General features: G+C 41.1%; 1 protein-coding gene across 1 annotated transcript in view; it reads left to right on the plus strand.

Moving 5' to 3' along the window:
* Positions 1-1,036: 1,036 nt before the first annotated feature.
* Positions 1,037-13,061, plus strand: part of HAS2 (hyaluronan synthase 2) — a 36,508-nt gene continuing 24,483 nt past the window's right edge. Inside the window, exon 1 of the mRNA XM_018553339.1 lies at positions 1,037-1,137. The gene's annotated coding sequence lies outside the window, so the exon portion shown is untranslated. The remainder of the gene's footprint in view (positions 1,138-13,061) is intronic.

Genomic DNA, 13,061 nt, shown 5'->3' on the forward strand with positions numbered 1-13,061 from the left:
GTGACATTCAACTCTTTTTTTTTTTTACTTTGGAGGGGAGCGAAGTCTGGCATTATAAACTTTGCCACTGTCTAAGGGGGGCACTTTTTTTCTTGGAATTCTGCTATGTTTAAAAGAAAAACAGAAAATCCCTCCATAATTCATTTAAAAAAAATAAAATTAAAAAAAGTTGTGTAATAACTTCAAACTGCATCCCTGTGTTTTTAACCCTTCCAAGACAGTACAGCTGATGGTTACAAAAAAAGCAAGTTTGATGAATGCTTAAATGATCTAGTGCAAGGCATGGCCACGTGACTGCAGCAGCTGTCAAACTACATACACTTTGGCAAAAGTTTTCCCAATTTTTTTTTTTTAATGCTTAGTTCTGAAAAGTCTACATCAAGTCCCCTTTTTTTTAGCTTGCAGATCTCTATGTACAATTAGAAAAAAAAATCAGGTGGTGACAGCCTATGCAGTGGTTGCAATTATGGTAATTGCATGCCTTTTTTTTTGCTTTTTTTTCTTTAAACTCACCCCTGCCAAGAGAAGAAAAAAAAAAGTGAATGAGTTTTTTTTCCCCCTTAAGTTCCCTCCTCCCTGAGTCCCTCCCCTAATAAAGACAGGATCCCCAGCTCTATTTGCACTGCTTTTAAAGACCCCCGTAACTCTGGAGGAAGAAAGGCTGCAGCATAAAAAAAAATAGAGGAAATGTCAAAGGAGAAGGTCTGGAAAAAATTAATCGCTGATGGTTTGGAGAAGTTCTCTTAAAGAGGGCTCCACACTGGTGTGTCAGCCTCACACATACAGACTGTACACTGATGCTGCACATCTGGACTGCCCACTGCTCCATGCACTGCACTCTATGTACACTACCAGCTCTGGGCAGATAGACAATAAGCTCTTTTTAATAGTTTTTATATATTTTTTAGTCTAGATAGATTTTTTTTTAAAGCAAACTTGGAATACAAGTGGATTTTTTTTATTTTAAATTTTTTTTTTTTTAACACAACCACTTACTTGCTCCAAGTGGGTTTCACTTTTTTTTATGGTTGCTTTTGCTGAGCATACTTCATCTGTTATATTACCTCAGTGTTGGAAACTGTTTGCTGAAGAAGACCACACAAAGCCTGTGACCACCGGAACCGTGGGAGACTCAAGGTACAGTGATGTTTGAATGCAGAGCAAAACTTTGTGCTGCTTCTTTATTCTACACGTGATGCGAAGTTTCTTCTTCTCTGGGCAGCAGGACTTGGTGGACAGGCTGTGGGGGCTGGAAGGGGGTGGACTTGCTGGGGCTTGTAGTGCTAGAGCAGATGTAGGGGTGTGATGGATCTGCTTTTGCTGTGGGGGTAGGCTGTGGGGCTAGGGGGTGACCTGCTGAGAGTTGTAGTTCTACAGCAGCTATTGAGGGGTGATGGGTCCGCTTTTGCTCTGGGGGTAGGCTCTGGGACTGGAAGGGTGACCTTGTGAGATTTGTAGTTCAACAGCAGCTATAGAGGGGTGATAGGTCTGCTTTTGCTCCCATCAGTGGTCCTGGTGGCAGGCTGTGGGGCTAGGAGGGTGACCTTCTGAGACTCGTAGTTCTACAGCAGCTATAGAGGGGTGATGGGTTTGCTTTTGCTCTAGGGTCAGGCTGTGGGGCTGACCTGCTTAGACTTGTAGCTCTATAACAGCTATAGAAGGGTAATGGGTTTGCTTTGGCTCCCATCATTAGTCTAGGGGGCAAGCTGTGGGACTGGTAGGGTCACTCGCTAGTATTTGTAGTTTTACAGCACCTATAGAGAGGGTGATTTTCTTTTAGCTCCCTTCAGTGGTCGTAGGGGCAGGCTATGCGACTGCTAAAGTGACCTACTGGGATTTGTAGTTCCACAGAAGCTATAGAGAGGTGATTTGTCAGCTTTTGTTTCCATCAGTGGGCCTGGGGGAAGGCTGTGAGACTGATATGGTGACTTGCTGGAACTTGTGGTTCTACAGCAGCTAAAAAGGCACCACGTGCCTTCTTCACATCCTGATTTGGGGTATTTTTGCAAAATTCTACTTTTTTGCTCAAGTGAGTAGTAGACAGATCACATTCAACTGGACTTGTACTTTAATATATAACTGGACAGTACAGTGCATGTTTTTATGCATTCTATTAGCTATATCATACTATCATACCCTGAAAAACGTTTCAGAAAAATGTTCCTGCAGGTAGCAATATATATATAAATACACACCATACAAATAATAAACACATGTGCTATTTGCATGCAACAGTAACATTTATTTTGATTTGTATTATTTATTTGTATATTTTGTTTATGCAGAGGGCATCATCCATCCGCCGGCCTGCAATACACTCTCCCAGTCAGTCTCTAATAACTGTTACATGTGTGTGTATTGTAATAGAATGTATCCATTCATTGTAGTACTCAGCCCCTTCCGTTATAACAAGTACAGGAATACGTGCCAAGGACTTGTCTAGGTATGGGGGGGTTGTCAAGTCCAACCTCAGAGGCAATGACAAAAAGACTTAAGGATGAGGTGACACAGACACCTCTATTGAAAATGCAAATGCAGGGTGGGCTTTGTCAGAGGCTGTGCCCATTGGCAGAGGTGTCTTCACACCTCTCCAGCTCAGCATTTGAATGAAAGAAGGATGTTCTATTCATCCTTCAGGCTTGTCCTAATTCCCATTTGTTGCAGCAACATAGAGGGGTATTAAAACTGTTGCATTATTCCAATAAACAAATCTCACACAGCTCCATTGTATTCACAGTATTTAGAGTTCAGTTCCATTGTATCAACACTTTAGATTGTCTAGAACTGAGATTTATGAATACCAGGCGCATATATTAACCAATCACACCTTAGCATTAAATTCTCTAACATAGAGATCCCTGTTTTTTTAAAAGATGTGGCCCAAGTGTCAATGAGAAGGGGGTTGGCAATTGAAAGAGTGCCAGTGATACCTCAATAATATTGGCACAACTGAATATGTGATCATCTGCAAAAAATTATTCTGGGAGACCATTTGGGGGCGGGGTGACTCACAGCTGTGCATCCCTGCTCTATCTTGTACGGTGGAAATGCAATTTGGATTCTGGTTGCTATTAACAACAGCTCTTTGCTCCTCTGGATCACAGTATTCAAACTTTTACATTGTACTGGCAGCTTAGAATTATATATCAATGACAATAGTTGATTAAAAGTGAAGAAAAGATGATTGTTGCTATAACAACCAGATAGAATGTAACCTTAATTCTCTAACATGCACTAGGGGATGATCTTCCGAATGTAACAGGTTGCCCTGGGCAACAGCTCTTCCCTGCTCCATTCTATCATAGTTCTTAGTATTCAAAAACTTCTACATTGTATCAGCTAAGAGTTCTAGTGTTCTGGCAAATCTACAATTATTACAGCGGGGCTGATTCCTGAAAACTGTTGCCAACGAAATACAAATATCCATAGCAATAGTCATCAGGCTTCAGCTTTCCATCTCTGATCTGCACTGGGAAAAGATCCATGAGCTGTCACTGGTTGCTATTAGCAACAGTTCATGGCTGCATTGCATTAGCTTCTTAGAATTCCATAAAGGGGTTACATGATATCATTAATTTAGAATAATGTAACTATTATTTTTCTATTAGCCTTTTAGAATTCTTTACTATAATCCAGGAGCCTTTTAGAATGTTGTAACTGATACTTTGTATGAGTCATATACAGTACTCTAGATGTTGCATTGTATGAACCATTGAAAGTTCTATAGATGTTAAATTGTAGGATCCATTTGGGGTTCTATAGATGCTACATTGTAGGAGCCATTGAGAATTCTATAGATGTTACATTGTAGAAGCCATTTAGAGTTCTATAGCTGTTACATTATATGAGCCATTTAGAATTCTATAGATGTTACATTGTAGGAGCCATTGAGAATTATATAGGTGTTACATTGTAGAAGCCATTTAGAGTTCTATAGATGTTACATTATATGAGCCATTTAGAATTCTATAGATGTTACATTGTATGAGCCATTTAGGGTTCTAGAACTGTTACCTTGTATATGAGCCATTTAGAGTTCTTTAGATGTTTCCTTGTATGGGCCATTTAGAGTTCAATAGATGTTACATTGTATGAGCCTTTTAGATTTCTACAGCTGTTACATTGTAACAATCCAAGGTTTAGACAGCCTAGGTTCTCCTTGCTTTGATAATTAGACTGAAACGTGGCATGCAGGGTACCTACTTCAATAAAAGCCTGTTTAATGATGTCCAGGGTGAGGTTACTGGCAGCTCAGCAGCCTCCAGATAGCCATGCTGTATTAGAAAACCACATTTGTGATCCCTCCCTGCTTGGGCTCCAACCCAGAGCTCCGCTGGATCCAACAGTCGGAGTTATAACGTTATTTGGCACATTTCTAGCATAATGAAAAGCTAAGTCATTAACAGAGGCAGGGCCAGCCGGAAAGAGAGACAGAAACAAGCACGTGGGATTATAATACGCACATAAGGCTCAATTCACAAAGCTAACACATCAGGATGAGTATCCTTATTTTCTTTTAAACGTGACAATTATTTCCAGTTGGGTCCAACGAAATATGAAAATTACAGTCACATGGCTGAAAGCACAGTGCCTAAGGGTAGCGTCAAAGCTGCGTTAATTAAGCGTAATGTGATTTTTGCAAGAGACTCAATTTGTGACATTACTTATTTCGAGTGAAGTCAGCAGCAGCAGCAGCAGCAAGCTTGTTTGCTCAGAAAGTCAGGAGTGAGCAGAGTATTTAATCATAAAACTCCCTGTACAGAGAGACCAGTGTATGAGGTTTGGCTCAGCTCCTGAGCAGCAAGCTACCAGAATCATGAAGTTGCCTCTTGTACTCCCTTGCTCCACGTGATCCGTGTGGGGGAATACCTTTGACGTCACAGAGATGTAGACCTCCCTGAATGACGCAATAACTGCTTTGGCTGGGGTTGGACAGCTGCTGTAGGCTGGAGGAGTTCCCTGTGCTGGAAGGCTGAGCTAGAGGTAGCAGAGAGAGAGAGAGAGAGATGGGTGATTCCTAAAGAGGTGATGACAGCCCAGAGATAATCTGGTACTTTATTCTGGGAGCTTGAAGCTGTTCCAGGGGGGACAGGAAGCTGTTATCTCTACATATATTAAAAGGGAAACTTTCCATCGGAATATAGTGAGCTTTGGATTCCTCACCGTCACCTTCTGCTTTATCTACTAGGGCCAAATATAGAACATACCCATTTTTATTCCATTTATAGTGAACAGACTATAGTGCTCAGTCCTTTGGGCTATTCAAGGAAACATGGACTGAGGGTATATGCATACAGCTTTTGCTGAATATTTGGAAATGCTAGATGCCTAGTCAGGGCAGTCTTTAACACAGGGCAAAAGGGGCAGTTGCCCGGGGCCCAGTAATTGTTCTGGGGCCCAAAGCAGCTGCCCCTTGAGCCCGCAAAAGATACACATGTGTCACCGTTCTGTTTACTAAGCGATCTGCATTGCGTAGTGTTGCTCAGGCCCCTGCTGTACGCCGCATAGCGCAACGTCTCATGCAGGGTCATCTCTCCCTCTAAGGTTTCCTCCTATCTGCTCTTTTGGAGAGCGAAAGTGCATGGCGGGAGAGGGGCAGGGGGCCCAAGAAAATGTTTGCCCAGTGTCCAATTAATATTAAAGACGGCCCTGTGCCTAGTTGTTGTGCTGATCCAAAGGCTTTAATGCTTTCTGGGTTCCCAAACAAGAACAAGTATGTCGAATGGGAGTTTGGATTTTGCTGACCTCATTAGATGCATGCTTGTTCTGGGTCATTGGCCTAGAAAGCTTGTATTTTCAGAATGAGGATAGGGATGTCAGCCTTCATATTTCTCCCAGTATAGTTTTCCTGTATATTTGTTATAGATGTTATACCTTCTATTGTTATATTTTTCCACCAGCACTCTATATTGATAAGGTTGAATGAGAAAAAGTACCAGAACGCAGTGTAAGTTTGGTCACAGATGGTCGGATGACACATTGAGGTAGTGAGACATCTGCCAATCCTCTAATGATTTGCTTGCCTGCCGCGGTTGATGGATGTGGCGTACTTGCGGGGATAGGTTCATCCCCTTCTTTTCATAGAAAAATGAGTGATTGGCTGTAGGTCACGCCAAAATTGTACAACATATTACAAACCTTTGTACATGATGCTGAGCACTTCCCATGAGCGAGACCTCACATTTTTGTTGGCAGGCTACCTTTCAGCATGAGTCACATATGTATTTAAAGGGCCAGTTCACCCAAAAGTGATATTTCAGTACCATAATACCATGAATCCTGGGGAGTTTCCGCATTCATGTTGTGTCCTCCATAGTAAATACCATTGATCTGATTTTGCTTCAATTGACAGGAGATCACTTTGAAACTGCCTGAAGAATACCTAATACCCTAGATCACAAATGAAAAAGGCTAAACACAAAAATCAATGTGAACAATATAGAATCCTATAGCAAACAACCAGCCATAAGCATCCAGGTTTTTGCTCCGGGACATCAAGTGTCCATTTGTCACTATCCTGACCATATATAACTGACTCCTGATACAATGTATTGCCTATCTGGGGCCCTTGAAGCCATTTATGAGATCCAGATTGAAGAACCAACCCACAGGCTGTTGGCTGTTGTTAATATAAAACAGGACCATGAATGCTCTCACTAAAGAGAACCTGTCAGTGTAGAACTACAGGAACTGCTGCTGGTAACCAATTTTAAAGGTGCAGGTTCAGGGATCATCTTCCTCATCTATGATTCAGCAAACTACTATTGGAACAAGCATGCATCCAGGGAAGTCAGAATTCCTGGCCTGCACACTTTTTTTGAGATAATATTTAAGCAGTGAGGGATGGATAGCAGCCACGGAGCCTGAAAATTTAATATTAAGTCACCGGGGTGGCTTTCATATTTCTGCCCTGGCAGATTTTCTTTTAATAAGAATATTGGGATTTGTATTTCTTCCAAGGCTGGAGAGATATATGTTACCCAAACCTGGAATGAACTAGATACATAGAAAGTAATCAGTTGATTGATTGATTATTAATTAATTAATGTATTTATTTTTATTTATTTATTTTTTCTTACCATGGTTTATATCCTATCCATTGCCACCATTTTCTTCTTTTGTTACCCTATAACCGGGCTTTGTTTTTCTGCTTTTTCTGAAACCTTTATAGTATTTACAGTTTTATTTTATTCAGTATAACAACCAGCAATACCCAAAATGAAATAACAATAGAGAAAAAAAAACCCCATTAGTTTCCAGTAGGTGCAGACGTGCCATTTGGTATCTTCACCATTGACGGTGATCTGCACATTATTATGTAGCATTAAAATTCATAGAAAGTTTAATTCAGTCCAATTGTTAATGGAATCCTATGCCAACATCAATAGTAGCTTTATGTATCTCTCACAGTAGCTGCAGTTATGGGATCCTGCCATCCCACAGGAGCCCCCTATTGGCCTCATATAGCCTTACAGTTTGAGGGTGGTCTACTTCTATCCAGTGGGAATTAACAGTAACATTTAATTTTACTTTAGATTCTGATACATATTTTTTACTCATACTGGAGGAAGAGGAAATGTTTTGAATGTTTTAGCATGGGAAACTTATTAAACAGCCCACAATGAAATTTCCATAATTTTCCCTTGTGGCAGTCCTCTAATAATCCTTTCATCCTTATAGAGTGGAACATTACATCCAGAGAAATATAATTTCTCAGAAAAGTGGCCCACTTACATCCTTTATAAGCTGATAAAATCATTCATTGTAAGCCTGACACTCAGACTTATTCAAAGGCAACTTGAAAGCAGGAGCCATGTGAAAATGGATTTACCTTAACCAAGATTTGGTAAATTCATTGGTGCACAGATATTTGTAAATATTACCCAACCAATCAATCTCTTGAAGTAAATTGGAAGAGCAGTCTTTGGGACCCTCTCCACTCCCAATTCCTGTCCGGTAGCTAAAAGTGAAGCCCCTCCCACACTCTCATGCTATTCCCCTCAGACAAAAGGCAAGCCAATAGGAATGTGTTATTTAAATAAATGACAGTACATGGAAGCATGGAGTGGGGTTCCTGCACTGTCATGTATAATTATATCTCCTAAAGTGACTCTGCAGCTACCGGAAAATAAATGAAAAAAAAAAGGCATCCCTGCAAAAAAGTCCATTAATACTTACCTGCCTGCTACCCATGCTACTGAACTTTACTGCAATAAGATCCAAGTTTCAAGGACCAAGAAAAGGGTTTCAAGAAACCCTTCACCAAGGTACATACCTATAATGAGGCAGCCTCAGACAGCATCTCATTGGGGGGAGGCCAGGTGGTGGGGTGGCCACAGCATCCCAGGTTGCTGAGAGCTCTTAACAACCTGTGACACTTGCTCTGGCATCCCGCCCAGCTCACTGACACCACCGGTTGCCAAGAGCTGAGTAGGATGCTCTGGCTTGAGTCCCACGGAGCTTCTTGCAACTAGTCACATCAGTGATCTGGGCGGGACACCAGACAGAGCCACCGACAGCGCAGTCAGGCATCCTCTGCCATCATGATCCCCCGGTATGACAAGTGTTCACTGCCAGCACACTCCCCCCAAACCACATCGCCTCAAAAGTTAAAATCCATAGGGACATCCCTGCTTTCACCAGTGCACTTCAGAGGGAGTTTGTTGAGAATAAAGAAATAGATATAAAGTCCATGATTGTTGTATTAGGTCTTATTTTACAAGCTACAATATTGTCTTATTACTCATAACGGTCTCTCATATTAGCCATGTGACCATAATTTTCATCTCTCATTGGCCTTTCCTTGCTGAAAATAACATAGAACTGAAGAAGAACTGAATCCAACACTTTTTTTTTAGTTTTGAATTGAATAAGGGAGAGTTATAACTCTTTTTAGCTTTTTTTAGCCTTCTGTGTCCCATTCTGGACTTTCCCTTCACTTCATGTCCAATAGCCACAACAAGAAGTTGGTAAATCCCTCCAAAATTAGCGGCCAACTGAGTCACCAGAACTAGTCCATTGGAAGATTTGCCACCTATTTCTGTTCTGATGACAACCACAAATTTTGGACGCAACTGAGTTTGACAACTTGAGCACTGGGACACCTGAGTATTAACTAGCTTCTTTGCAGGTTTGCCGCTGTTATATCGAAACCTCTAACTTGTCGAGCTCTCCGACTGGGCACGTCACATCCGGTGTTTGCCAGCAGGAGATGTACAGCAGATGGAGTTAGTGCGCATGGGCAGAAAACCCTGGTCGAACAGCCTAACTATTGCCACTGCGTCTGTGCGGCTAGCGGCTCATCAGATTCTATAACCTAGTACAAACTTATATTTGTCCTAAGTTATAGAAGCCGATAGCCGCACAGGCGCAGTGGCAACTGTGGTTGTAGAAAGAATCATGTGGCCGCGCAGGCGCTGTAACGTAATATAACCTTTCACTAGGTTATAGAATCCGGTGGGGCAATAGCCACTGCGCCTGTGCGGCTATCGGCTCATCGGCTTCTATAACCTAGGACAAATATAACTGTAGTAGGTTATAGAAGTGGATAGCCGCGGAGGCACTGTGGCAATAGTTAGACAGTTCCACAAGGATGTCCTGGGCATGCGCACATCACCAGATGTGACGTCACCAGTTGGAGAAGTCGACAAGTTGGAACTTTTGATAGAACACCGCCTTCTCCTGCTTTTTAAAATAGCAACAAAGTCGCTTTAACCAATAGAAAGTAAGGATACTTTGATACTATCCAATGGTTAAGTGACATAATTATGGATAATGTGGGTAAGTATGCTCGCTACATGAACCAAGAAAAGGGTAAGGGCCCCTTCATCAGTTCACTTAGGAGGGGGCTGAGTTTAACTTGACTCCTAAACATTTGTCAGGATTAAAAAAAAAATTGAGTAAAAAGTCCATGAATGCTTTATTAGTCCTTACTCACCAAACTGTAATGTTGTCCTATTACCCTTAACGTCCTGTATTTTCAGCCACTTGTCATTTTCACCTTTCGTTGGTGAAAATGACATTATTACAAATTACAATAGTGATTAGATTCCTTTTTTTTGTACAATTCGGGATCTTTATTTATTTATTGGTATTTATTGACCTTTTTTTGCATTGTACTTCCATGACATCTGTCTCAAGCAGTGGGTTAGAATGTAGGTGGTCTTCATGGTTGACACCTCTTGCCACTCATGTGTCCTCTTCGGCACCTCAATGACCTGGTCACTAACAACTGTTATTTGGCAATTAGGCGTTTTGCTGCAAGGAACTTATGTCACACTGTTGTTGATCAGTAGTAGTTTTTTGTTTTTTTATACTGAAGTGATGGTGGATGGTCTAAATACTTATGCCAAGGTTCTCTTTTAATATGATCTGATGTACATTTTTGCCAAATGTAAAATAAGCCTCCTGCTTTGTACTCGTCATACAGCAAGGATTTTTAAAACAATTTTTTTTCAGATTTTTACCTATTCCTGTTTTGGAGATGTTGCAAACACCCTTTTCCTATGGACTGCTTAGATATAGTTTTTAAGAATGAGTGCTTCTGTAAGGCTCCATTCACATATAGCGTTTGCGTTTCCCCCGCGGTCTTCCGCAGGGAAAACGCAAATGCAACGCAGACACTAAAATCTTTCATCTGCACGGATTCTGCTCATTTGTGGCTACTACTATAGCCGCAAACGTGCAGAATCCATCTAAAATTTGTGCATGGACTATTTTACGGGCCACACGATTTTGTACCGCGCGTTTATTGCAAAAGTCTGAACAATGCACATTAAAATGCATTGTTTTTTATGTTTAGAGTGACTTCGCGCATATTCGGCCAACTATATACGCACAGACAACCGTTCCTGCGTAAATGGAGCCTAAGGAAGTCACTGCAGAGCTAGCCAGTCTGTGGAGCAAACCAGCCACACACAGTGCAGCCAACCAGAGAGTTTTGGTAGAAGACGCATTCCAAATGCAATGTTAAGAACGTTTTAAAGACGGTAGAACAATTGAATTACAACAGCACAAAACACTTCAGAAAAAGGAACATCTGTATATTTTCTACTTGGATGGGGGCTGATATACAGTATATATAATGTATATTTATATACTGTATGTCAGCCCCCATCCACACATTCACACCACGCCTGAATGATATAAAATGCAATTTGAGAAGCACGTCAACACTTGAGACTCACATTTCTATGTTATTCTTTTTTTTTTTTTTTTTTTATAAAAATTTTTTTTTAATTTTTAAATATTTTTCAAAAAAAGTTAAATAATGAAAACTGGAGCAAACAGAACCTCCCTGGATATACGATGGCGACCCCCATCCCATAGGAACCTTAAAATATCAGATTGTAGGGAACTCAGATCCGAGGTAGACATTTTAATTGGTAGCGTTTCAAAGTAATATAACAGTTTAGGCAACATAGTCATCTTGATAGCCATCAACTTGCCCGTGAAGGATAATTTAAGACGTTTCCATTTATGAAGCAGTAGTCTCAGAGAGGAGAATAAAGGCTTATAGTTAGTTTGGTATAGTTGGGATAGGCGAGGGGTTAATCTAATCCCCAGATATTTTATTGAGTCTTCCACCCACGAATAAGGGAATGATGCCCGGAGATTAGCAAAATCATGAGGGGGGACTTTGAGTGGGAGAACTTCTGTTTTTGATATATTGAGTTTATAACCGGAGACCTTGGAGTAACCGTCCAACACCTTATGCAGATTAGGGAGCGAAATCATTGGTTTGGTTAATGTTAAAAACTATGTTATTCTAAAGTGATGGTTCACATCACATCATGAGTGATGTGCTGTTTCTCAACGTAAAGAAAAAGTACCGGAGGCTCACTGGGGCATGGCCACACGTTTTTGTCCCCAATAGACTTGGAAGTGCCTGAAAAACTTTTTGTAAGGTGCACGATTTTGCACATTACAGCTGCCTGCTCCTCTTCGTAACTAGCTTTCTATGGGCAAAAATATTTGGCCCCAATAGACTTGGAAGTGCCTGAAAGACTTGTATTTTTGCACAATTTTGCACCTAACAGCCGTCTCCTCCTCTTTGTAACTAGGTTCTATGGGCAAAACCAAAAAACCTTAAGTGTGAATGTAGCCTCATGGATAAAAAAGGGACAACAAAATGGGGCAGAATCGAGTAAAGAGGAGGACAATTAGGGAATTTAATGATATGCAGTAAATTCTAACAACCAATGAGCTTTTAGCAGTTGGTGTAGTCAGACTCATTGAAAGTGATTTGATTAGTTTCTTTAGGTTACTTCCTCATCGTTATGCTGCCTGTGCTCTGCACCTAATAAATTAAAAGCCATAACTTTTTTTCCTCATACGTTTTAAGGAACATAAACTGTTTATGCTTCAGTTCCCGGCATCTCCAAATTCCAGGCCCCTGTGAAATTTGGCAGCCAAGCGATCTGTGGGACCATTGTAGACATGATATAATTTTCCAGCACAGTTGTGCATGCATCCAATAACATAGACCCTGCTGGGTAATCCAGTTAAGGCTGCATTCTTTACATTAATCCATCCATTCTTATTCACTTACATGCTTACATTGTTCATGGATTTCTGTAAAAAAAAGTCTGTTTCACTGTATTGTTTTCGGTAGAACAAAAACAAAAGGGTGAACATACATCATATTTAGGATGGACAGATCTTTCCCTGCCAACAATAGGAGGTGAGACATCTATACAGCCTTGATGTTAGCCTAGAAGGATCTGTCTTTCCTTAGACAGTGATCTTCCAACACAATAATTAGGCCATCTGGCAGTGGGAAGTACAAGACCGTGCCCCATACGGAAGGTCTCTATCAAGGGCAGGCAAACTTCGGTCTTCCAACAGTGGTGAAAACCCCATCATGCATCTGCCTCTAGGAGTCATACCTGTGGCTGTAAGTCTTGCAATGCCTAAAACGATTTGTACTTGCACCACACCAGGAGGCCTTGTGTTTGCCTACCCCTGGTCTACATGGTTTAGTCTTCACTGGACTATCACACTGGACTGCTGGATAAAGATGGTAAAAAAAAGTGCCGCTCTTAGACTAGCCACTGTCTGGG

This window comes from Nanorana parkeri, unplaced genomic scaffold, assembly GCF_000935625.1.
Source record: "Nanorana parkeri isolate BGI_ZX_2015 unplaced genomic scaffold, ASM93562v1 scaffold117, whole genome shotgun sequence".
Taxonomy (NCBI): Eukaryota; Metazoa; Chordata; class Amphibia; order Anura; family Dicroglossidae; genus Nanorana; species Nanorana parkeri.